Source organism: Mytilus trossulus, unplaced genomic scaffold (genome assembly GCF_036588685.1).
Source record: "Mytilus trossulus isolate FHL-02 unplaced genomic scaffold, PNRI_Mtr1.1.1.hap1 h1tg000210l__unscaffolded, whole genome shotgun sequence".
In the NCBI taxonomy this organism is placed as follows: domain Eukaryota; kingdom Metazoa; phylum Mollusca; class Bivalvia; order Mytilida; family Mytilidae; genus Mytilus; species Mytilus trossulus.
Genome location: NW_026963310.1, coordinates 1,256,496 through 1,261,980, shown reverse-complemented (window position 1 = coordinate 1,261,980; position 5,485 = coordinate 1,256,496).

Here is a 5,485-nt window from a genome sequence, read left to right as displayed (position 1 = left end):
GATTTGTCTTTTGTTTGCCTACAAGACCATATTTTATCTTATCAGTTTGAAGCTTAAACCCACCACAATCTGTAGGTGCCTCTCCCATGTAATTGAGTGCTTGTCGTTTGTTTCTGTAAGTCCAATTTGTTTACAGTGCATTGTTTTATACATAAATCAGATCATTAGTGAGTTCGTTTGAAATTTTTATAGTAAACTATGTATATTAGTTTTTCTCATTGTTGAAGGCCGTACCATGACCTATAGTTGTAAACTTCTATGTCATTTAGTCTCTGGTGGAGAGTTGTCTCATTGGCAATCATACCACATCTTGTTAATTATGTTTGATGCTTATTTTCTAGATTATTTCCCAGATGTTAAAGAACAGGTTTGGTTTATCAGTGACTACATAAAGATTTTTGGGATACGATTGCTGTCAAGCAATCTGTAGACTTTTACCATTGACCCTATGACACACTCCCTCACGTCATTCGTTTTATTCTAAACATTCGGCAACATCTCAGATTCTTATGATTGTCTTGCTTTAAAAGGTAAAAACAAGCAAAACAATTGAACATAAACAACTTTCCTGTAATGTTTTACTCATAATCTTCATGTATGATATTTTCCTTGACTTATATGCGTGTTTTTAACAATACGGAAAATCAGAATTAAACAGTATGTATATTTAGTGTTTTTATAAATTTAGAAACACGTCAGAGGGAATTCCCAAATGTTGATAACTTGCGAGAGTTCTCTGAAAGCCGATCGATAATTCTATTTCTGTCACAAGAACTGAAGTGGAGTATTTCTATATTTTACCGTTATGAAACTGATATTTGATACTGTACTCTCATAAAGAAATGGAGAACCATTCATCATATCATTTAATAAACGTTCTTGTTCCAAATCGCAAGTCGCGGTTTGTTTATGTATTAATGTCCATGCGTGGTCTCACTAATTAGAGACAAAAAGAATTGTAGAGACAAAAAGCGTCAAGAAGCGACAAGAAGAATAATATTAGCAACAAGAAACTATTTAGCAACAAGAAAACATTTTTTTATTTATATTACTTATTCGAAATAAATATTAAAAAAATATGCAAAAGAAAACAATTTCACAACAGGAAAGTTAATTTTGATAGGGGGGAAAAATGAAACTTGTAAATCTAATTCAGTTGCTACATTTATTTACATGATATTTTATAAGGTATCACAGGAAGTATATTTTGTCTTTTTATTTGTTTTTAAAACCATTTTTGTACAATATATAATTAACTTGCAAAATGCATTATTTGTGCATAATTGTCCAGAAAATTCATACACAAATTGTGAAATACAAATTAAGAACTGAAATCAAACAAGAGGAAAACATAATTAAAATGTGAATATTTTTCATCATTTTATTTAGTGTATTGTCTCATTTAACGATATTTATCATGTTTATGCATATAGATTGAAGATTAAAGGAAACTGATGACAATCTTGAGTTTTCAACAGGTGTTCACTATTCGGTACAATAATTTTATATTCTGGTGCGTGTAATTGATGAAGGTGTTAATGGATGTTATTGTTGCAATAAAACAAAGGACACGCACCTAGTTAATCTAATTTGTTGCTCTTAATTGTGTATTACCTTAGAGTGAAGCCACAGCTAATGTTGGTCCTATCAGGAAAAATTAATTGTACAGTTAGGAAGGAAATAATATTTCATGTTTTTGTTTATATTAAATCCTTCAAAAGGAAGGTGACAAATCTTTGTTTTTATTTTCATTTTATAGCGTTTACATTTCCTTTGCTCTTACACAGGTTTAATTTCTACATCTATCAATATGATAATAAAAAGTACACAATCTCTTCATCGATTTTTTTTTATTTCTTCATCTTTCAATATAATCCTAAAAAATATTTTAATGTATGTGATAACAAAATGTATTCTTGTCGCTAAATAGCTTCTTGTTGCTTTTTGTCACTTATTATTTTTCTTCTTGTCGCTTCTTGACGCTTTTTGTCGCTAATTAGTGAGACCCCACATGCGTGTAGTTTTCCTGATTTCAAGGGGTATCAGATTGAGTGATTCCCCGCTTCATTGATTAATTTGAAACTCATGGGATTCTTTCTATGTCTGTCTGCATATGGAGGGCTATTGTTGTTGCATAATTATAAATCACATGCATAATTTAAATTAAAATAAATGTTTCATCGTAAAAATTACCTATAACACCCCTTCAGCAGAAATGGAATCTTCCATGTTATCGTTTCGAGTTGTCTCCCTTTTCGAAGTATTCGTCAAGAAGAATTAACTCGTTAATGCCGGTAAACGTCGTATTATATTAAGAACGATCTCAATGTAAACAGAGGAGTGTGTACGGAAAGGAGTCATGCCCTCTGACCCAAAGGAACTTCAATAATTAAAGAGTAAGAAATGGGGTTCCTCCTAAACTGGTCTACCGTTCTATATATAGCTTCGCACCGAAGGTCAGTGTAGCGATAAGTGAACACAATATGATAGGGGTCCAGTTTAGGGTTCCTCCTAGAATTACGGTGATAAGATACGGAAGCAAGTTAACTCGTACCACGGTATGGAACCAAAAAAGTTAACTTGTACTACTGGGAAGTCGTAACATTCAGGAAAATATATAAAAAATATGATGTTTTATGGGTTTCTGTTTGTAAACTTAATAGAAATAAAGTTGAATTACTTGAATTTTACACAGGAGTTAAATGAAAACTTAGACAAAAATAAAGAATGTTTTAAAGCATTAATGTTTTAACTGATCTTTCAAACTAGAACATAGGCGGATCCAGCCCCCCCCCCCCTTTTTTTTGTGGAAAAAATTTGGTTGATAATAAAGGGAATCATTGAAGCATGACTGGAGCGGGCCCCCTCTTAGGTCAGTCAGCGGGCTCCCCCTTAGGAAAAGTTCTGGATCCGCCACTGTAGAACTTAATCCAGAGGAAAGTTAAAACATTGCTTTAACTGTACCTTATTAAAATTGAACATGTTGAATATGTATATATCCAATTTAAGTTAATTAAAGCTGTAATCCATGATCACAAATTGAATGCTATGTTTACAATTGTTGAAAGCCATGTGCTTTTTTGCGGGGAAAATGCGGACCCCCTTAACAGAAATCAGTTAAATTTCATTGTTACATTTATTTATAGACAGTAAAAATAATTTTGGCAATCATTTTGACTAACTGCTAAGATTTTATTATTCATGAAAAATTTTCTTCGGGTGAAACTGTATATACCTTAATTATCTACATCTGCCACAGTATTTTCTATCCAATATACAAGGAACATAAGCTACAAATTGGTCATTGTACTTTCAAATTATATAAATTTTACAGACTTAAGAGGTATTGGGTGAAAGTAACGTATATCATGTATATTCATCATTTAACACCATTTGAATGCATTTAAATAAGTTGGTATGAGTTAGCAATGGTACGAGTTTGGTTTTTTTTTAATGGTACGAGTTTACAATGGTACAGGATAACTATAATTCGATAAAACACAATAAGTACATGGCTCATACACTTGTAACGGGGATTGGCTATTCTTTAAGTTGAGTGACTATTCAGATTGTTACATTTTGCATGTGCAGTTGAATTAGTTTAGAGAATAATACTATCCAGCTGTACCAGGGTTACCGGCCAAAAATGCTTGAGACTCACGCATGTTCATGCTTTTTTTGCAACAGTATTCTTGGATCTATTGCTTTCCTCTTTGATCTTTTGAATTTTGGCCAAATCTCATGCATTTGTTTAATGAAAATTTGGCAGAACTGCTATACATGTGTCAATGAAAACTATGGCAATCGTATCCCTCAGAGCATTCTGCTCTTTGATTATATCAATCTTTTTTATGATTTGAATGTATGCAACTATTTGAGTGTGATTGGTCTGTTAGAATTTCTTTGTCGGTTTATAATTTGATATACTGTGACAGGGTGCTCACTATTAAGGTGGTACACAACACCTTTAACTAAAATTAATTTGGCACGTTTAATTTGCATAAAATTTTTTACTTAGGAAAAACAAAGGAGATAATTATCCATCATTAATGTTTGATACTACAGATTGTGACAAGGGAGATAATTATCCATCATTAATGTTTGATACTAAAGGTTGTGACAAGGGAGATAATTATCTATCATCAATGTTTTACACTTTAAAGATAGTGACGGGTGATAATTATTCGTTTACTTAGTATTAATAATTTCCACGAGTAACTATATCTACAATTATACCAGATATACCAGGTATTATACCAGACAGTGATGAAAGATATGCTTTATGAACAAATTAATACAAATGTACAATGAGTCATATTACACTTGTTATGACAAAGTTTAATTAATAAACATAAAAATCCATGAAAAACATTAAAAAAAAATAACAAAAAACCCAACAACTATACATTTCAGCCTCAATCAAATCATTTTTCATCATCAAAACTACACAATTCTGTGATACCGGTAAGAGTTAATTATTATCATGATCTGTAAAATTTGGCCACAAAACCCAAAATTTACAGATCATGAACATTGTCTGTCATTTGTATATATAAAACAAATAGAGTCAGGCCAATGTCACATTCTTTCATCTGTGGAACACTTGGAATCAGGACACAGTTACATTATGTCTGTCATTTGCATTTGTAGAACACAACGAGGCATGCGAAAATATAATTATGTTTTTGAAGTCTACAAGGTGTTTTTTTTAGCTCACCTGGCCCAAAGGGCCAAGTGAGCTTTTCTCATCACTTGGCGTCCGTCGTCCATCGTCGTCCCTGGTTGTTAACTTTTACAAAAATCTTCTCCTCTGAAACTACTGGGCCAAATTTAACCAAACTTGGCCTCACTCATCATTGGGGTATCTAGTTTAAAAATTGTGTCCTGTGACCCGCCAAACCAACCAAGATGGCCCCCATGGCTAAAAATAGAACATAGGGGTAAACCAAAGCATTTAGAGCAAATCTGACATGGTGTAAAATTGTTTATTTAGTCAAGATCTATCTGCCTTAAAAAAAAATTAGATGAATCGGACAATTGGTTGTTGGGTTGCTGCCCCTGAATTGGTAATTTTAAGGAAATTTTGTCCGTTTTCAGTTATTATCTTGAAAATTATTATAGATAGAGATAAACTGTAAACAGCAATAATGTTCACCAAAGTAAGATCAACAAATAAGTCAACATGATGAAAATGGTCAGTTGACCCCTTAAGCGTTATTGCCCTTAATAGTCATTTTTTACCAATTTTTCTTAATTTTTTAGCTCACCTGCCCCGAAGGACCAAGTGAGCTTTTCCCATCACTTGGCGTCCGGCGTCGTCGTCCTGCCTTAACTTTTACAAAAATCTTCTTCTCTGAAACAACTGGGCCAAATTAAACCAAACTTGGCCACAATCATCATTGGGGTATCTTGTTTAAATAATGTGTCCAGTGACCCGCCCAACCAACCAAGATGGCCGCCACGGCTAAAAATAGAAGATAAGGGT